We start from the raw sequence: 22,438 nt of genomic DNA, 5'->3' as shown, positions 1-22,438 counted from the left end.
ACTTGACTTCTATTGTTTCTCTGTCCGCCCCGGGAGAGGGATTCCTCCTCTGTGGCTCTTCCTGAGGTTTCTTTCTTGTTTCCCTTAACAGGTTGCTTTCTTTTGCTGGGGGGGGGGACTTTTTCCTTACCCCAATCAGATAGTAAAAACCCCCTGAGGCAAATTGTGATTTGTGATTTTGAGCTACATAAATAACATTTCACTTTGACTTGCTTGTATTTAATATAAAAAGTAATTTAACTGCAAACTAGTGTTACACATAATACTAAGTAAGTGGGTGGAAATTTGTCCGACTGGCTGACTGACTGCACAGCTGTTTGAATGGCTGACGGCCTGGTTACCTGAACAGCTGTCTGACTCACTGCACAGCTGTAAGACTGGCAAACAGACAAATTGATTATCCGTCTCACTGGCTAGCTGCCTGGTTACTGAACAGCTGTCTTGCTGACTGATCAAGCTGTCTGACTGACAGACTGGAAGTTTGCTGACTGAATTTGTGAAGGACTGACCTACTGACTAAATACCTGGATCATTGTGGTGCCTGCTGACTACCATCCTGGTTGGCCGGGTGGTTAATATATATATATAATATATAATATGTGTACTGTAAAAAGTGTCTCTCTCTCCGTGTGTGCATGGAGAGATGGAGAGATGTGTTTACTGGTTGTATCTGTAAGTGAATGGCTGGATGTGTGTGCATATGTGTATGTGTGTGTGTGTGTGTGTGTGTGTGTGTGTGTGTGTGTGTGTGTGTGTGTGTGTGTGTGTGTACGTGTGTACGTGTGTATGTGTGTATGTGTGTGTTGCTTCTCCATGCACCGGGAGGGGGGCTGTTGCTCTCTGCTGTTATACAATACATATTGTATAACAACTGGCAGTGTGTGGGCGGCTCCCGCCATCTGGAGAGATGCAACCCTGTGGTGTGCCTGACTCTGCACACTGTATGCGTGTGTATTGTACGTGTGTGTGTGTGTGTGTGTGTGTGTGTCTTTGTCTCTCTGTGTGTGTGGGTGTTTGTGTCTACCCTGCAGCTAGAAATAGATAAAGCGTCATCTACAGTAGTTAGGTTCCTGGGTTCATGTACACGACGAATTAAAGAGAGGTAATTGAGTGCATGTTTTTCTGTGTATATTAAGACTCATTCTGGGTTTTTTTTTGTTCATCCTGTTAAATACTACAAATGTATTAGGGCTTAAAAATATGCATCCACAACTGTAGACAAACACAGGTATTCTTCATCATACATATGTGGTAATGTCCTCTGGGGGACAGCTGACAACAGAAAGTGAAGACTTCATTATCTGGCTTAGCAGGAGCCAAAGTCTGCCAATGCTGTTTCACTCCTACTTCTGGGTTTCCACAGAGATGGACTCAACCAAACAAACAACATCTTGGAACTGTTCGTCCACAAATAAACAAAGACGTGCTCAGAGGAAGACATATAGTGCACACGCACACACCAGCGCACACACACACACACACACACACACACACACACACACACACACACACACACACACACACACACACACACACACACACACACACACACACACACACACACACACAGTGTAAATAAGGTGGTGAGAGAATCCACTCCATCAACTCCAAGTCAATGTTCAACAGTGAACTGTTGCTATGGAGAGGAAAAGCATGGCTTTCCAGTCTATTTTAAGGTAACCAGTGTTTCTTATTTTTTTCCCTGCATATATCAGAGTCAAGCAAACTGTGATAGAAAGCATTGCCACTACGCCATATAGCAACTGTGAGATGCTTTTTAATTACCACTTTATTATATGCCCTCCTTGCTGCTACTGATCTGTAACTAATTAGTCTACCAAAAAGGAGAGAAGACGTCTCACTGCAAATCAAGGCTGAAAAATGTAGAAAATAAAATGAATTGATTTAGATAGGAATAGATACAATACTTCATAATCTGATACTAGTTAAGGAGCGATATGCACAAGCTTCTACTGCCTACTTTCAAATGTGAAAGCTTCTACTGATAAGTTATAATACTGTATAATAATATTTTCACTCAGTTCCACTTCACAGTTCAGCACAATCACACTACAGTATAGGCCTACTACTCTGTGAGACTGTCTGTGAGAACTTTTTGTTCACTCCTGTTTGCGTGATGCAGATTTGCATGTGCAAAAGTGTGTATTCCTGTATGTTTTTTTTCAAGGTGAACGTGTAAGATCCACGCAGTAAGCGAGGTGTTACATTGCCTCTGTTTTTAGCAGATGACTTTACACCTCAAGAGGAAGTCATTGGAGCTCACATCCTCTCGGCTGTAGTAATGAATCCCAGCTTTTCTTTTGCAACCATCACCATTGGTGATAATTATTTTCTGAATGTAAAACGTTATTTGAGACTCTTGGGTGACTTGGGTGCTTGTGTGGTTTGGGGTTGATATATTTTTCTCCTATGTCATGTCAAAGTGTAGAAAAATTTAAACAATGACATTAATTTGTTCAGTTTCAGATGTACAAGTCTCTTTAAGATATTTGCAAGTGCTTCACATTTAAACCATCAACCAGTGTGGTTAAAGCCCTTGACAACTAGAAAACATTGCATTTTAATATAAATAGATATTAGAATAGGTTTTTGCTGTCTTGGAAGCCGTAACAAAGATCAAAACGCATACTTTAATGAAATTTCAACCCAAGGTTCAGGTGTTAGAGATGCTAATTTTATTCCTCCTGCTTGGCAGGTAGGAACCACCCATGGTGTTGAAAAGCAGGAAAGTGTGAAAATGTGTGGACTTGAGTAAAAATAACTGCTCTCAGTGTCAAGTTATGTGGTCTAAAAAGAGGAAATGTGTAACCTCACTACCTTTTTCATGTCCTTACCTCCTGAAACACGAAAAGTTGTTTTTCATGTATTTGGACACATGCACAGATGCGAACACACAAATGCAAACATCAGCAAAAGAGACAACAGCAGAGCTTCGGACAACAGCATGAAGAAAAGGCAATTCCTAAATTACGATAACACAGCTATCAAACTCAAACTAAACATATCATGACCAATACAATATAGTTTCATAGCCAATTTAAAAATTGTTGGTATTTTCCCTTAGTTTGAGGAATAAAAACAACCCTTTTTTATTTAACAAAGTAAAACTTCACAATACAGCTGTGTTTAATGCTAATTCACTAAAAGCAGCTGTTTAATAAGAAACATGTGCAGATTCTCAAATACTAAATACACAAACCTAAGCATCTAATCAAACATTTAAACTTAAGTCTTAATATTATTTTCTACTATGGAGACATTTTCGGTTGGTACTCTAAAATACTGAGCTTTGTAGTCACATGACCACTGCATGTGTGGATTAATATATGAATGAAATTACAGTGAGTGGATTCGAGCGGAGGATAATAGCCTCAGCCTTTTCATAACAGGCATGCGAACTTCATAATACCTATATACTCACATTGTCAGTAATTAAAACAAACTGCATACAAGAGCTCTTTAGTGCACACACATTCCACATCTGCAATTTACAAAAATGTGAAGCTGTAACCATTTGCAATGTAAACAGCTTTCGTAAGACCAGGATTACTGACTTTGCTGGGCTTATGGCGGCTGTACACATGGTCTGATGAATGACCATGGAAAACTAAACTCTGGGTAACACCCAGGCCCTAGTAGAGCACATAGGAAGACCACCGCTGGTGTTACATCATATTTCATCCTCACAACTTCCCCTTTCTCCCTAGCCCCAAACAGGAAATAGTTCCAACACAAATCCCTGGGGCCTGTGTAATGAGGCCTGTACTGTACGTACGTGTGTGTGTGTGTGTGTGTGTGTGTGTGTGTGTGTGTGTGTGTGTGTGTGTGTGTGTGTGTGTGTGTGTGTGTGTGTGTGTGTGTGTGTGTGTGTGTGTGTGTGTGCATGCAAACACAAGTGGGTGTGTGTACAAGGCTTGCATGCCTTTCGATCTGTCTCTTATTTAAGACTTCTGTGCAGAAACACACACAGACGTACACACACAGGTCTGAAAAGGTTATGGGAAAGAGTCTTTGGCTGCAATTCTAGAGGGGAGGGAGCTAAAGAGCAAGAGAAGAAAACAAGCGAAAGCAAGAAACAGAGAGCAAACAGGCTGTAAAACATTCATACATGTACATAAGGTGAAAACATACCATTCATTTTTTTCATATCCACTGAAAGGCACATTTTGCCAGGCTGTTGTACAACTGAAAATGAGGCTGCTCTGTGTTAGATTTGACTAGAGAAGAATTTTACTGTAGAGCCTGAGCCAATGGAAAAATACCAGGGAGGGGCCTCATAAATAACTGGACCAATGACAGCTCATATCAATATTGAAGAGCAGAGAGGACAGAGGAAGCAGTGGCAGAGAAGGAGAAGAGACATGGAGGGAAAGAAATGGATTGAGATGAGAAAGATCCATACCAGCAATCCAAAGACACGCTCAGGATTGCTGCTGATGCCCTTGATTTTTAAATTTTTAATATGGCAACAAACAATTTCCATCATTAATGGAGCATTAACACAATGAACCTGCTGATTACTTTTTCAATTAATAGATTGCCTGGTCTATTAAGTGTCTAAAATATTGAAAAATGCAAATCACAGTTTTACAGAGCCAAACGTGATGTTTCCGAATCACTTATGTAGTTCTAAAAAAAGTCAAAGATATTGAGTTTATATATAATATATATAAACAAAAGCAGCAAATTATCATATTTAAGAAGCTGGAACTAGTGATGTTAAGGAATTTTCCTAATGATTAATTTATTATAAAAACTTTCATTTTCTGTCAATCGACTAATCAATTAATTTACTAATCATTTTGGCTGCATGTTTTGAGACAATTGTACTTAGATGTCTACCTATTGACCTGCACGAATAATAATTAGTAATTATGAAACTAGCTTGGTTTGAGTGGTGGTAAAGCAATATTTGGGCATCAAACATAGTGTTAAATCTATCTGAGTAGGTTGAAATAAACAGATAAAGCGATAAAGACAGAGATAGTGCGGTTGATATCCAATCTGAGTGCACTAGTTGTACCAGAGTCCATGGAATATCTAGCATGATTAGAAAACAATCTTCAAAAAAGTCATCCATACATCATCTGAGTACAAACCTTCCTTTGTATCCATCCTGGCTGTCATCTCTTTTTCTTTCTTTAAAGCTAAGACATCAGCAAAAAAAAAAAGACACAACTGCCGCTATTTGACATGCTCAACATAGCATGGGTTCCCTGTGGAGTGCGTTGGTTATTAGTGCACCATTCATCAACGCCTGTCATAAAAACAGGGACCTGCCAACACTGAGCCACAATATACCTCTACACCACATGAATATTCATTTGAACTGGCATCAGTTATTGATACACGACACCAAATTTATATGAACAAAAAGCACAACCATCTCACAAATATGCTCCTCCGTCCGGGACATTTATCTGGAAGTGTGTGTCACAGGCAGGGAGAGAAAGTAGAGGGCACAGTGGCTGTCAGCGATAAGCCCTGGGTGATAAATGACGGGGGTGAGGGGGGAATATATGTTAAAGTATTTTACCACTGGTTCCTACATGTCTGTGACTGCTGATCAGTCATTACCAGTGGGTGGTATATGGTGTAGTAATTTGACCTCTATTGAGTCTGTTTGACGGTGGGACATCCACCGCGTGTTTTACTGTCATACTACATAGATAAGTATAAATACTGTATTTAATCATGCCTCCTGTCTCAAATTACTACCTTTCTGTCTTAAATTTAGAAGTTAAGCCTGTGCATGTTTTATAAGCCACTGTGGTCTAAAAATGTCTAAAATTGTACTGGTATATAGTATAATTCCTTTTATACACATCTTAAACCCAGAAATTGTCCATTCTGTGCACAAAGAAAAACTATTTTTCATTGTTTTTTATACTGTTCTACATTATTTTCCTCCTTTGACTCATTGAGGGAAGTGCCTCATTATTTAGTAAACTGCTGCTTTCAAAGTCAAGACTTAAATTCACTCTCAACTTTTAAGGCAACAAGGATAAAAAGTGCTCCGAAAGAAATGTGAATCCCAACAATTTCCATGAGAAGTGGGCAACTCCGTCTGCCGAGGATAGAGCGATGTAACCAAAAGCTTCAGAGCATCTATTGAGTGGACCTTATGGTGAGATTATTTTGTCACATGCTGACTCCAAGGTCAAGAATGAAAATTCAGTCTCTTAAATTGTTTAAGTGAATGGGTTTTTTTACATTTGTTTCTTCTTATGAAAAAAACTAAAAAGAAAGAAGTTCATTTTTTGCCAGACAAAACAGGTAATTTATCTTAGAAGAGGCGTGTAAAAGCTGTAAAATAAAAGATATCAATACGAAGATTTAATATTGATGGTGCTATTTTCTCTTGAAATAATCACGATAGAAGAAACTGTATTGCATTTATGGAGTGGGCATTTCACAAGTGTACTGTAGCTGAATGTAAAGGTATGTTTTTTTTTTTTTATCTCTACTCCCTGTCTGTCTCTCTGTATTTGTTTTTGCAGAGCAGGGTGGAGCCTTATGAAAAAACTGCTCATGTGGGACTTGGGACGACGCACGGCAGTAAATAACGACTGTCTCAATGCACAGGAGATTTTAGACGCAGTAATAGCAGACTGTAATATGGGCCAAATCTGTCCCCAAGGACAACACTGGATTAACCAACATCACTCAAATCACACAAATGTGCACACACGCACACTCAACTACTGGTTCACAAATCAAGCTGGCCCTCCTTCCTGAAGGAAGGAAAGAAGGAAGGAAGGAAGGGGCAAGGGAAGATAGAAGCTGTGAGAAAAATTAGATCTAAAGAGGGATAGAAGAGAGAAAGAGATGGAGAGGGAGCAGAGAAAGAGGACAGGCGTTTCAATAATTCACAAACTCCTACTTCATTTCAGAATAGAATCAGTGCCCAAACTGGACCCGTTTGTCCTCCATACGAGGCACGTCATCCGCAAAACGGTGTATTTTTTTGTTTGTTTGTGCATTCGCGCAAGAGCTTGCAAAAGGATGTAAAGACATAGTGTAGTGATTGTGTGTGCATGGGTGTCTGAGGGCAGCTCTACCGACTAGCAGACATGGATTTCTATTAAAGGAGTAACGTAGATTCATTAGCACGACTGGTGCAGTGGGAGGAGAGGGGAAAGGGCTGAGAAACAGACTGCATTACATCTTAACATTACAACTCCCTTTCAAGTGTAAAGGGGTCCAGTATGTTTAGCACCTGAGTAGGACCCACTAGAACACACACACAAAAAAACAGACAAAAACACTACTTCCAACACGGTCTAAAAATACTTGCTTCCACAAAGCTGGCAACTCCATGGCTCCTGGGTGTGTGTGTGTGTGCGCATGTATGTGTGTAGCAACAGAAGTCAATAGTCCTGAACATAGAAACAGACAGATGGATCCCTGTGTGTGTGTGTGTGTGTGTGTGTGTGTGTGTTTGCATGTGTGAACTTGGACTGCATGTGTTCCTTTGTGTTTGTTTGACTTGCTGCTGCAGTTGAGAACCATGTCTGAGTGTCTGCTCATACTACTTTCTCATGTGATGGGGTGATTTCCATTGCAGTGTCGCATGCTAAATACTTTCCAGGAATTGTATAATCTTACTCCAAAATGCAACAAAGACACAAGTAGGGAAACAAACGGTGATGCCTTAAAGCCATTACTCGAAATATTAACCGGCTGAGGATATACAAGCAGGAAAATCTTACCGTTTTGTGGGTAAAGATTTCATCATACATATATTTAAAAAAACCTTTCAGCTAATCAGGCTGCAGATCAAATAGACCAGATGGAGAGATGAGAGAGAGAGAGAGAGAGAGAGAGAGAGAGAGGGGAGGGAGAGCGAGACAGAGGGAGAGAGGGATGAACACTAAAGGCACACAGGAGGAGAGGAGTGTCTGTGTGTGTGTGTGTGTGTGTGTGTGTGTGTGTGTGTGTGTGTGTGTGTGTGTGTGTGTGTGTGTGTGTGTGTCTGCTCCTGTCATTCACGGTGACCTGCAGCAGCAGGCATCTCTGTTATGTAATTCTTGCTGTCAAACGTATTCACACACACCTCCGCACATGTGCACGCACACACACACACACACACACACACACACACACACACACACACACACACACACACACACACACACACACACACACACACACACACACACACACCTGCTAGCGCCTTCAAACAGCTCAGAGGTTATTCTCTAGTCGTGGTGAGAGAACCCTGCGTGCTATCTCAGCACAATCAAGACCGTGTGCGTCCGTCCTCCTCCTGCAGCAGGTAAATCACTAACTAGTGTAATTAATGGTCTGAGGACTGCTGTGCTCCCATCACCATTTGTACGACTGCTTCAATTATTTTAGGGATGACAACATATCAAAATCCTTTTAAGCTTTGTCAGAGTCTGATTCTAGTTTTTCGTTCTCACACTCTTCTTTTTGCACATATTTATGAATGTGACATTATGGCAGTTCTTTCCTCCCTCGCTGTGTATGTTTATGTAACCTCCCACGCAACAGTCAACACAGCCTACAGTTATGTACAGTGGCAGGCATCACAGCATTGTGCTGCTGTGTGATGTGTACAGCACGTTCCCTATCTAAGGCTATCACAATACTGTATGAGTGTAGCACCACAGCATTGAATTGTCGCTGAAAGGGGCAGCGTCGCACAAATGCATTCATGCAAGGTCTGGGGATTTCACTCCAACAAGACATTTTATTTAGAGCTGAAATGATGAAAATATGTAAAGGACAATGGGAAGATTTATTTTGTAATTCCTCTACCGTTGCTATGTGTAGAATTTCTACAAAAACCAAATTATTTATTATAATAAATCCACAACAGAGTTAGATACTGTGCACTTTCATTGGGGCAGACAATGCCAACAGCTAAAACGATTAGTCTATTAATCAATTAGTCGATAGTCTCCAAAATAAGTGGCCACCACTTTGGTAATCAAATATCCACTTAGAGTCACTTTAAATTCGTGCTGGTTTCAGCTTCTCAAATGTGAGGATATGATAAAGTTCTTTGTCATTTTATTAAAAAAACATTAATCAATCATTCGAAACAAATATCCACAAATTTAAACACTAATGAAAATGTCTTTCCTTTCAGCAGTCTTTCCAAAGAGCTAAAGCACCACAAAAACATAGATTTCTGCAGCACTTTTACTGAAGGTCCAGTGGAGTTTGTTTTTGTAGGGGTGTACAAACACATTCAGTAACTCGAAAATCTCTCAGGTATCGGTGTTAAATAATGTCTGCTGGCTATCACCCTGGACTGTTCCATTAAAATCCCTCAACCGAAGCCTATCTGCCATTGTTATACCATTCAGGGAACTGCAGGCCTCTACATTAGCCCCAAGTTCACTCCCCGTTCCCCCAAGTGAAGGCAAACTAGTTTAGTTCAATAGACTATTAGCCCACACCTCTCCACACATAAAAGGACTGATAAGAGGAGCATAAGTGGAAAGTATATAGGGATACTGATAAGTGGCCATCTATCAACACTGCTGTACATACAGCTCTGACAATTTTCTGACGGCAGGAAGGCTCGGTATATACAGTGCTATACGGTACAAGAATAATGGTGTGATTTTGTGAGACAGCCAACCATAATCCCAGGAAGTTTCTACATCATCACTAGCTGGCAAAAATCCACTATTAATAGGAAGTTTATTTGTCTCCCTAGCTCCTGTCAAGCCAACTAGACTGGTTTTCTCAATTATCACAGCGGGTGGGAGGCAGTGATTGGAGCTCAGAACTCAGGTATCATACCATGAGACCACGAGCATAAACATGCCAACCCATTTGCCAATTAGAAACACCACTCAGTGTCTGCTCAGCCATGCCAACCACTTGAGAAAAATTCAATTGACATAAATAACATTAAAAAGCAATGGCTGCTAATCTCGCAGTGCTGCTAACTATAAAAGAGACGGGGGAGGGCAAGGGGAAGAGAGGGTATAGAAGGGAGACAAGAGGAGAGCGTGCCAAAGTCAACGACAGGGAGTTGCAGAGAGCCATGCAGAGAAAAGCAGGGGGGAAACTGATAGAGGAGTAAGGAGACACAGCAAGATGAAAGGGGGAAAAATGAAGGAAAAGTTGACAAAGAGGTGAAAAAGAGACCAGAAGCAGCAACACAGCACCGAGACGGAGTATGTGGAAGAGAGTGGGTGGTCAGAAAGATGGCACTTTATCACAAAGCCTGGCTGTAAAAGCAATAAACCCTCTATAGGTCTCAGCATAAGGACTTCCCAGGCACCACAAAGGCCATCCCCATTCATCTTACTAAAAGCTGAAGTTGCTGAACGGAGCTCAACGCCTCCTGGGGAAAGTGTTTGTCATCATGAACTCCATCCAGGCATATAATCCATAAAAATATCTGAGCATATACGAACCACTTTTATTTCTTCTTTTTAGGTGATGGTACTCTCAGCTTTTTTAATTCCACTAGTTTACATACCATAAACTTCGATTTGGAGCTCAACTGAAACAGTTCTTTAATCATGAGCAGAACTTTTTTTTTATTGTGTGTAATTGGTTGTTTTTTTTTGGAAATGTGACCTTATGGATACATGAAATCTGTAGGACGAACAAATTTCAAAAGTGAAACAATTCTCCAGGGCATAACCTTTTCAGCTAATCAGTTAAGGTGTACCATACCAGATGTTCCATGCATACTAGCCGCGAAAACTATCATAAACAAATTAGTAGTTCTATGATTGTACAGATGACATTTGTGGCAAGAAACTACACAAGTACCTTGTCTGACATAAGAACCTGTAAATTATCTAATTTGCATGACTTCTCTGTCCTGTCTCCAGGTAATTATCATCCTCTGATGTGATCACTCCTGCCAGTTGCCACCCACCAGTCCTCTTATGCATCTCCCTATACTTTCTCATCTCTCTTCTTGATTGTCTCACTCTCTCGGTGCACTTACACCGGAGGTGTGATTGCATTAAGCCGGCGAGAGCGAGGGCATTCCCGGGGCCGCACTAATGTACAGAACAGAATGTACAGAGTAGTGGCTGTGAAGGAGAGCAAGAGAAAGGCTGGAGTGGTGGGCATCAATTACTATAATCATTTTACCTCACTTGAAAAGGTGGCTCTTAGAGCGGCTGCTGTGAAAGAAAGAAGACGGAGTAGACGAGAGAGAGAGAGAGAGAGAGAGAGAGAGAGAGAGAGAGAGAGAGGGAAGAGAGATGAGTGGAGGAAAAAGCCTCTCATGGCTGTTAGTAAATCTAAAGCGCAACTTCATTTTTCAACCTTTATTGCTTTCTCACATGAGCACCCAGAGCACCCACACAATAACCAAAGACATTTCAGTGGTATATTATTGTCCCCGTAGCGTGTTTGTAATATCCTTGAGGTATCCTGAGATGCGCATTTTAGATGATAGCAATTAACAAGAGCAGTCAAAGCTCGACAGCAATCACAGCTTTTAACATTATTCACTGTTCAGGTTAAAATACACAAACCATAAATCAAAAATGCTAATCTCACGACCTGCTTATGAACCAACCAGTGGATTCTTAACATTAATACAATAAACCTAAACAAGGCCACACAAAAGCAATATGTTGCTCCATGCAAACAATAAGGGATATCTTTCAAAGTGGGGGCGGAGGACAGGGAATACCCTGAAGGAATAACATCTAATGCAATCAGATCGCTCTGGCCAATTAGTCGGCACTAGCCTAGCCAGAGATGATGTCAGTCATCATTACTCATTGCTTAATGCTATAAAGCAGAAGGGAATCAAGAGCAAACAAACAAAAGAGCAACAAAAGTGGGTCGGAGTTAGGAAGGACAGTGGATTAATCCCGCCGAAGGCTGATAAGCACTCTTCTGTGAATAATGGCACCCACACAACAGTAGAATTACACACACGCACATTTTTTACAGTTCATAAAAGACACACTTTATCTATTTCTATTCAAATTTAAGAGTAAATGCTTGAGATATATTAAGTCACAAAGATACAGTACACAAAAATGCAGACGCAGGCATCCACCCCCATTCCCTTGCAAGCTCATGCTCACAGACACTCACAATGTTCCAGCACATGTATGGCTCATTAGCAACGACCTATACAGCAACATGTTTTTCCATGCTGATGGCTGAATTCCAATCGATACCCCACAGCTCCACATGACATTTCACATTTCACTTACACATGCATTCAGCATGTTATGGTGCACAAACACAAACTACTGGAGGCTGTGTCCGTAACATACACACACACACACACACACACAGATGCAGACACGAATAGATGAAGGTATATGGTGTATTAACAGACATGTTGAATCACAAATACACACTTGTGCAGAGATACGCACAGAGTGATGTTTATCTGGACACAGTAATGGAACACGGTGGTTGAGCCGAGCAGACATACACATGCTGATTAGCTCCTATGGGGGAAGCCATTGCTCCCCCCGTATAGATATTAAGACTGACTTCAACATCTCTCCGTTGTAAACAGACGGTGGCTGTATGGAACATAAGGAGCTGCTGCAGAAGTTTACTGCAACAGAGTTATTCTTCCTAAATTGATTTTTATTTTACGGTTCAGAACAGAAAGAGCAGACGTTTTTCCTTCTGAAATTCCTTTTTATGATTGCATCAACCATGCACAAAATCTTTTGTTTTTATCAATACTATGACATAATTGCTTTGTCGGGTGATATTTGGCAAAGGAAGACAGAGGACCTATTGTGCTTCATGCTACGGAGCATTACAATCCTGAAAAAGGTTTATGCTACAGTTTATGAAGTTTTGGGTCTGGACCACATATGATGCGGCTTAATATTCAAACTGGATCATGTTAATGTTAATTTGCTAGATATACTTTTAATTAAATCCAGGTAAAATAAATATTGGGTAGAATCCATTGTTGCTGCTTCCAAAAATTATGCACATGGCAACAAGATAGCCCTCAAAATGCATCAGGCTAGTATGTTTCTGTGTGATATGTTTTTGCTCTTTTTTTCTTCACGTGTAGATTTGAGTATGTTGTCAGTGACATAAAATCATACTGAAAGCTGGGGAATAAACAGTGATTGGAGAAAATGTCTTTAAAGACTTTCAAGGAAATATGCTTGACACAATATGGTTTCGTAAGATGTTTCAGACAGAATGGCCTTGGTTGAAACATTCACGTAAAATATGTTCAAAAGTACTCCATTGTGTTCTTTTCTTCTCTCTTGTTAAGAGTTTCTAGTACCTTCACAATAGGCAGTCTCAGGTCAGCTCTTCCAACTGAGAATGTCTCTCTTTTCATTCATTCCTCCACTCTTCATTTCTCTGCCTCCTCTCCTTCACTCCCTCTCTCTTCTCCACTTAGTAATTCAGAAAGAAACCAGCAGTCTGGATGAACCCCGCGACACTGGGCCAGGTAATTATCTAATTGCTTAGTGTGCGGAGACAGGAACAGTGTGTGTTTGTGTGTGCCTGTGTGTGTGTGTGTGAGTGTGTGTGTGTGTGTGTGTGTGTGTGTGTGTGTGTGTCGGAGAGAGCATGTTTGTGGAGACGGGTGGCATGACAAGTAAAGACGGCGAGAGAAAAGTGAGACTGAGTGAGAGACTCGGGAGGAGGGTGGTGATAGAAGACAGAAGAAACAAGGCAGGAAGAAGAAAAAGAGAGGTACAGATTAAATGTGTCTCGATTTAATTAATTCCTTCTCCTTGTCTGTGGCCAGCGCCACGTAGGAGAGACTACTTTCATTTTAAGATGCAAGTTAGTTACCCCTCATTTCTCTTTTTCCTTATCTCAGTTCATTCCAATAATCCACCCTCTTCCTCATTATCTGCCTCTCCTCCCCTATCCTCATGTATCTTACTACTTTTACTGCTCCCCCTCTTCTCCCTCCCCTCTGTCTCTCTCCCTCCTTCATTCTGGGGCAGCTGCTGTAGCAGTTGGCAGTCTCAGGTGTGTGTCTGTGTGTGTGTGTGTGTTTCCCTTGCTCTCCAAACCCAATTCAATCCTACTATGAGAGTGGGGGCCCAGATCAAATAAAGCAGAGCACAGCTATTACAAGAAAACAGAGAAGGGGAAATCCATGCTCACACAGAGAGAGAGATAGAGAGAAAGAAGGGGGGACCTCTCCATTTACTCAGGTTGTTTAACCCTCTCAAGGATGTAACAGGTTTCTTACTACGTATGTGAAGTTTAAATACTTCTTGTATGTCTGACATTAAAATGGTATTATGCTAGCACGCTAAAACAGACTATGTATATACTTTTGACCCACATTGCTAGATTGACATAAATCTTTTGTTGTTAGCCTGTAGTCTAATGTCAAACAACAGGGACAGGTTCAGTTAACTTCATATTGAGCATATACCCCCTGGCATTGCTGGACATCTAAAGGCTCCTTTGAAGCTTTATTATAGAGAGCATTGCTGGGTTAATTGGTAATTTGACATCTTTAAGATTACTGTGAGCTGTTGCTGCAGGCTGCATTGGGTCTAACCATGAGCGAGTGGGTGGGAGTCATTTCAGTTTCAAATGAAAAAGAAAACTCAATCTCTGAAAATATAAAGTTAATATAAAGGTGTCAGATTTCCCTTGCAAGACAAGTTTATTCTTTCTCTCGGCATATAAAATGTTACAGCCTAGTTGTCCTAATGAAATCAAAGTCGAGCCTATTTTGCAAATGTGCCCCGGGTATTATCTGAATTTAAAGTTAATGTAAGAAACTTAATGAGCGGATCAGTGTGACACTTCCAGTCTAGTAAAAGCAGACAGAACGCTGATTTTGTTACTGATTTCTGTAAACTCTTTACAGTGCCACTGTCAGTGGAGCCTGAGCAGTAAAGCTGAGATTTTTTTTGTTTTATGCTTTATGCTTTATTTTACGGGTCTGTAATTTCAATACATTTCTGGATTCTTATGTTTCCTGGAAAGAAGTATGTAATTTGATACTAATTGTATGGAAACTGGAAATGTACATAAAAGAAAAACTCCAATAAACCCACGTAAGTATTTACTCTTTATTCAATTATTGTTGTAAATATAATTTTAGTTTTCCAGCAGCGGTAGATGGATACATATAAGAGTGACCGATTTTGAGCACATCCAAGCAAACTAGGAGCCGCATTAGCACCATCTCAATGACTCACATTCATAAGTGTATTATTCATGACTTGCTATGTTAGCTGTCTAGTAACATAAGCTTATTCTACGGTTGAACTCTCTTTAAGCCATGCAGGATACAGCATAAGGCATGTGTCAAACATCTTAACACACATGTCAAATCTAAGGTGATTGGATTCTGACTCCACATCCTCAACAGGCAGCTAGACAAAAATGGATCCATCCCCTATATAGAGGACTGACAGTCTGTATATGGTTCCCCCATTAACAGCTATTTTCTGACATGTGCTGATCACCACGACTTGCCGCCCAGCGTCATTGTTTGAGCTTCTAGACTGTCAGCCCTCCATCTGCTCATTTCTGAGGCTTTCTGCTCGGAGAAAGGCAACTGTCAACAGCGAATGCACAAAAGAGAGAGGAAGCAGAAAAGAAACAGGGAGTGAAATGTGTAATTTCCATTCAGCAAGACTGATGGGTGAAGAAAGGAGGAGACAGGGAGGAGAGAGGAGAGAGGGAGGGAAAGAAGGGCAGGGAGAGTTTTAATCTTTGTGAGTGAGAAAGAAGCAGAAAATCAACTTAGATTAAGAAAACTACTTTATATTCTGCATTTCTGTTTAATTATGAGCTCTTCTTGCATCCGTTTCCGTAAATCTCACCTTTCCTTTATTTGTTTCTCTCAGTGGCTCTACTTATTTTACACCCCTGCTCGCTACTCCTCTCTGAATTGGTACAAAGTTAAATTAATAAACTAATTAGCCTGCACTTCAAAACATATTTGTATGGTTATGAAGAGGGTCCCCAAGCACACAAAGTACCTCACAGCAAAATCTAATGATGCTGTTGGTGAGTCAAGCATAACTGTATACTGCTGTAGGGTAATAAACAAAAAACTGTTCAGTCAAAAGTAGGTATGCTGCAACTGGGATGAGACTCAGAACTTTTTTGAACTAATTAAACTTCTGAATGTTTGTAGTTTCATAAAACATGGTGCAAATAAATGTAGCCTGTAGTTTGTGTGTGATTTCTTTCCCTTACTTTCTGACTTGAAATACATCTTCCTTAAAAATAACACCCCATCTGAGACACTGGGAACAGTAAGCAGCAGGAGGCAGAGGATACAGGATTGGTCACAGCAGAGTGGAGAGGAGAGGAGAGGAGAGGAGAGGAGAGGAGAGGAGAGGAGAGGACTTCCATGCGACGAAAGGCAGGGATTGGCTTTCTCACTGTTCTCACTGTAAGCCCTTCTCTTTCTGCTCTCCCTCATAGGAGAGAATGGAGCTTCAACACACAGCTGGTGAGACGGAGATAAAGGACTGACGGAGGAGCTTCAATAGATGCAGCGGAGGGTGAGGATACGGAAACAGAAAAGAGGAGGGAGGGAGAGGAGACTGCAAAAACTCAGCTGAGAGACATCAATGGGAGGGTCAACTTGAAGAATAGGAAAGCAAAGAATCAAAAGCTAAATCACATGAATGGAAGAAGAGAGGAGAGGGAGGAAGGAGGTTCATACGAGCCTGAAAGGTTTATCCTCTGGGCCACAGAAACAAACATAAACCCAAACACACATAAGCACATCAGTTCTTCTAACGGATCTACACTACAAACATAACACTGACAAAATTCTCAACAACTCCATACACAGAACAGTGTAACACAAAGCCAGGTACGATATCTAGTTTTTCAACCTGGCAGCAGGGGCCCCAAGAGGTCTGGGTCACATATAAATGTGAGAGGTCACAAGCTAATTTAAGGTATAAGAAAGAAACATATAATTCTGCTACACAGAATTAGGTTTATTTTTTCTGACTTTACTTTTTTCTTGTAAAATACTGGTCACTTTCTCTACGTCAGGCTATTAAAAATTCCACAAATTAAAGAATCAGTAGGGCATCCTGGTTGGATAGAGGTTTGAGGAGCTGACCAGGTCGAGGCAGGTCTCCCCTCATTCCTTGTTACTGAATAAATGACAAAAATGTCTTAAAAAAATGTGTCGGCCTGGTAGCTCACCTAGTAGATACTCTATATACCAAGGCTGATTAGTTAAACTCATATTCACAGTAAAGCCATAACTTTATTTAGCCTAAAAGGTTGGGAACCACTAATCTAGTTAATTTATTCTCAACGTCATAATGACAAATTGTTTTTATTATTACTAGAAGGAGAAAAGGTAGAGTCAGTTAAGTCTGCTGCTCTCTTAAGTCACTTTCACAGCTGTAGTTTGACTCCTTTGGTCTGGACGAAGGAGGACAAATCTTTAATTCTGGTCTGTTCTGTGTCCACACTGTCTTACTACTAATAAGGTGTAAGCATTAAGTTATTTGGACTGACAGTATCTAATTCTTTGGTCAGTTTTGTTGACCGTCATCGTGCATGGTCAGTGTTACATAGACTCATGTGGGAAACTCTAATTGTGGTGACTCACAGCCAAGACTGCGACTGGAGCTCGTACGTAATGAATAATGATTTAGAGACGAAAATAGAAGCGACTTGTACTATAATGTTATGAGGAAATAGTTACTATGTGGTCACTACGATTCACTGGTTTTTGACATAAAACAACAAAAAGGATGTTTTAACTCTTTCTGATTGATCGAATGCTTATGCATATGTGTTGCCATGGTTACCAAATGCTCTTGCATAAATATATACATCTCTTGAGCAGGCTTATAAGATCAATTCCTCAACAGTTCACACTCAGCTGATGGATTTAATAGTAGTCGTAGTAGTATCTACTAACACAAAACTCCACATTTGCCCCACTTTGGTGCAATTTCTTTGACTTCTGTCCTACCTGAGTAGAGGAGGCAGAGCTACTTGGGCGGAGTAGGTGGAGCCTGCTGCTCAGTTGAGAGCTGACGACCGACTGGAGCTGCAGTTCCTGGTGTGAAGTCTGGATCTCTCCACCAATGGGAGGGAAGCGTTCCGGGTGTCTGCGCCGTCTGTCCACGTCTGTCTATCTGCAGGTGCTGTCAGCATTCCCTACAGGGAAACACAGAGACAGAGAGAGTTTTAACACCATTTTCGAAGCGTTCCTTGGTCTTATTCTACACATCGGCAGGAAATTGTGTACTTTTCCTGATACTATTACTGCCTCTTCTAGCTCAATTATCACTGCATAATAACCATTACCTGCTATGCAATTACAATCAGCTTAACCTTCAGCCAAGTGTTACTTTCCACAAAACGATTTGCTTTCAGTTTTAATGGCAGTTGTGCAAAACAGTAGCTTATAAGAATAGTAAACTCATAGTGACTCTTCTGAGAGCTACAGGGACACTACGACCTCTAACAAACCCGCTCACTCATGCGCTTGCATCCAGGATGTATCGAGCATTCTAGTTAGCTCTCCAAAGTCGATTCATCTTTCGACACTTTCGGATAAAAATGAAAGTATCATAACATAAAACATACAAAGAAACAAAATTATTGTTACTTGCTGTGTTTTGCTGCCTCTTTAATGGCAATGATAATTATGTTGGATGCATATTCATTGAGATTGTATAAGTCTGTAAGACTGCAAAGCAAGTGAATCTGTTGCTGTGATTTTACATACTGGCTATCACTGTCTCCCTCCTATTCCCTCTCTCTCTCTCTCTCTCTCTCTCTGTCTCTCTCTCTCTGTCTCTATCTCTCTCTCTCTCTCTCTGTCTCTCTCTCTGTCTCTCTCTCTGGAGTATTCAGAACAAACACCCGTGCTATTTATACACTGACGCGCCATCAGCATGGCAACCACGCTTTGTTTACCCACATGAGACACTGGTTTGAGGCGTGTGTCCTCCCTTTTTTGTTTAAATAAAAACATAGTTATTTGGAGGCATTTAGGTCTCTTTCATGAGCTTGGCTCACTTTCTGGTGGACAATGTTTCACTTTGACCAAATGCCTCCGGTAAACTGGGAGCTATTATGATGAAATGAAAATCTGGTAATAGAACTAGCATTTCTGTGGAAACAAAATGTTTGTTGGTTTTTTTTCGTTGTTGTCGACGTTGTGGGTCAGAGCCTGATAGAGTTTAGATAGTAATTTCATTTTTATTTCAATACAAATGGTTATGTGACTAAATACTTATTAAATAACGCTTTATCATAGAAACGAACGTCAAACATTATAATAAACACTTTGGTACAGTGTATTTGTATCCTGTATTGTAACAATCTCACTTCTCCTTTTCTACTCTGCACATTCATCATTCAAGGGAATAAATGCTATTTTGAAGTCCCGTGAGTCAAAGGCTTATAGATCTAGCATTGCGCAAACTTCTGTTTACGATAACAGTGCAAAACATTTAATCCCAAACTACCTTAACCAGAAGACTACTGTATCAAGTATCGTCTAGGTGTGAATCTAACCGTATGAAAGTGTTGCAAGGTGGTCCTTAAAAGGAGTTAATCTTCTCTGGGTACATAAATGTTGTAAAATGCCTAATTTGATGCACAAGCACAGAGAAAAATGCTTGGTGCACCCATCCAATGCACTCTTCTCATTTACAGTAACCCTGGAGGCTGTAACCATAGCGACAAAGATATGTCCCAAGGTCATGGGGTGGAGCTGAGCATTAAGTTGAACCCTGAAACAAGGCATCGCCTTGGCAACTCAAAATCAGGTCAGTTGATCATGTGACAATGAGGCTTTGGGGATAGAAACTGATACTAAAGCACACTTTTTCTGTGTTTGTACTAAGTTGGCACAAAGTCAACACACATAAACACAGGAGCATGCAGGCATATGAAACATGTAAAACACCAGGTATACACACAAATAAATACATGCAGTATTTAGAGTCACGTACACACACTTACAAACCCAAGAGAAACACTTGTACAAGCAAAGACACACACACACAAAGAGTCCAACATTAAAACACTGATGATAGAGCTTTAGCAAACACAGCATAATATTTGTCTGACATTTTGTTATTGAAGAGACTACATACAATTATTATTATTATATTATTATTAGTCTTCAAGAGAGTGTAATGCTGTTTGCCACACATCATCTGCTTTAACTTCGTAAAATATTCCAAAAAAATCATTTAAATCAACTATCTGAAGATTAAAGCAGAAGACTAAGTAAACAAGATTACAAATATGACAGCCAGTGCCAGCTGTCTGTATTTGACAGTTTTCTGTACTCAGCGATAAAGACACACATTGGTCAAGTATTAAAGTTCTATTTACACAATGACTTAAAAACCTTTCAGTGTAGTGACTGCATGTCTGTATTAGCGGAGATTAACAGCTTAATTTGCATAGTAAACATGTCTAACCTGACTCTTAACCACCAGCACTGTGAAACTAAATGTTCAGACTGTAACTAAAACCTGAAAAAATATGTGAAAGGTTTGCAACAAGGATCATGAAAATGCAGGTTGTGAACTGTGTGTGTGAACAGGGGAGGGGGTGAGCTTAGTGTAACTCTGAGAGCTGATGTGAAGGCCACCAGACCAGAACCTTTTTCTTTTGCTAAAAAGGTACAAACTCTGAAATGTACTCAAAGTATAAATGTGCAGGTGCAGGGTCTAACAAGCCTGCGTGCACCCTGTGTAGTCCTTATCGCAGCGGCCCTGGTTCGATTCCAACCTGCAGCCCTTTGCTCCATGTCAACCCCCCTCGCTCTCTCCCCCCTTTCCTGTCTATCGGCATTGTTCCTTTCAAATAAATGCATGAAAAGCCCCAAAAATATCTTTTAAAAAAGCATCCTCTTGGTTTCACTGAAGGACAATTTCTACCGACAAAGCTAATTGAAACTTTAAATAGGGTCAAGTCTCCTTCTCTTGTCTGTTGTGTCTTTTACGTTAGTTTTGTTCATGTTACACCTGTTATTCATCATATGCTCCAGTCTTGATGTTGTTTTGAAAATGTAAGAAGTAGAAAGAACAGATATCTGTATAAAAATAAAAATGAATACTCAGGTACTTGAAAAAATTAATTCAATACAGTAACAAAGTATTTGTACTTTATCACTTTCCACCTCTGCACCAGACTAACAAAAGAGACACAAAATAAAACACACAATAAAGACTATTCACAACAGGAATACTGATACAATTAACACTGAGCATATACAGATACACGTAGCACATTAACTACATGCTTCTTAGAGAAAACTCATTCAATAAGTCATTAAAAATTACAACCACCAATAAAATAATTACTTCTCATCCCTCTTTCCACAATATATTACATTTTTTATCCAATAAATCATCGATTTTCAAATTGATTTCAGAGTTTAAATCAATACGGTGACAGAGCTTTCACCTGGATTCACCTTGTCTCTCTGTTTCATAGAAAAGCGTGGTTCAAATATTGTGAACAGTGTACACATACACACAGGTTTGTAAATACAGACACACATAACTGCAAGTTTTTCCTCCTACTCAGCAGGCCAGGATTCAGTTCCCTGTCTGTCGCACAACGCACTCAATAATACTGGCAGTGTGTGTGTGTGTGTGTGTGTGTGTGTGTGTGTGTGTGTGTGTGTGTGTGTGTGTGTGTGTGTGTGTGTGTGTGTGTGTGTGCATCACCATGTGCACCTATGAAACCATGCCCTGCCCCTTTCAGTCTGCTTTTCCATTGGTCTCCTGCCTGCTGTCCCTCTGTCACACATAGGGTTGGATACACATGCATGCACCTACACACACATTACACACGCACACTCAGAGACACAGCAAGCACAGCTGTCAATAAAGAGCACGGAGCCATAGGTGGGGTGTGTGTGTGTGTGTGTGTGTGTGTGTGTGTGTGTGTGTGTGTGTGTGTGGTGTGTGTGTGTGTGTGCGTAACGTGGAGCGGAGCAGAGCAGTATCTCTTGCAGGATTACACCCTGACCCAGCTTGTCTGGCTAATGCTTCTGTTACCATCGACAACATCTACACCAGTAGAACACAAGAAACTCGACTCTATAGCTATTTAGAACAGGTCATATTATGTTTTTCGTTTTTATATTAAAGTTTTACCTGTACATCTCTGTAACATTTCATGTCACGTCGCCTTCTGTTTCACACATTATTAGTTTTTTTGCTCCTATTTATGTGATTAAATTCATTAAAATCTGTCCCAGGAGACTAGGAGGGCACTCCATGCTCCCTTGTGGGCTTGTTTGGCTCCATAAGCATGTCCTTCCTTATGCTGTCTTTGTTCTTTATTTGTATGTTTGTATGTAGATGAATACAATTTATAAACCCTTGAATAAAAAGAATAAACCAAATGCACCAGAAGGCAACTGGCTTCAAAAGGGAATTTCACTGAAACTGACTTTTACTTGGCTATTCTGCAAAAGATACTCTGCAACAAACAAGCTGTTTTTCTGGTT

General features: G+C 40.4%; 1 protein-coding gene across 1 annotated transcript in view; it reads right to left on the bottom strand.

Moving 5' to 3' along the window:
- atxn1a (ataxin 1a) overlaps positions 1 to 22,438 on the bottom strand; it is an 89,479-nt gene that overhangs the window by 44,958 nt on the left and 22,083 nt on the right. The window contains exon 2 of the mRNA XM_051391392.1: positions 17,921 to 18,108. The gene's annotated coding sequence lies outside the window, so the exon portion shown is untranslated. The remainder of the gene's footprint in view (positions 1 to 17,920; positions 18,109 to 22,438) is intronic.

Source organism: Dicentrarchus labrax, unplaced genomic scaffold (assembly GCF_905237075.1).
Source record: "Dicentrarchus labrax unplaced genomic scaffold, dlabrax2021, whole genome shotgun sequence".
Lineage (NCBI taxonomy): Eukaryota > Metazoa > Chordata > Actinopteri > Moronidae > Dicentrarchus > Dicentrarchus labrax.
This window is presented reverse-complemented; position numbering and strand designations above follow the sequence as displayed.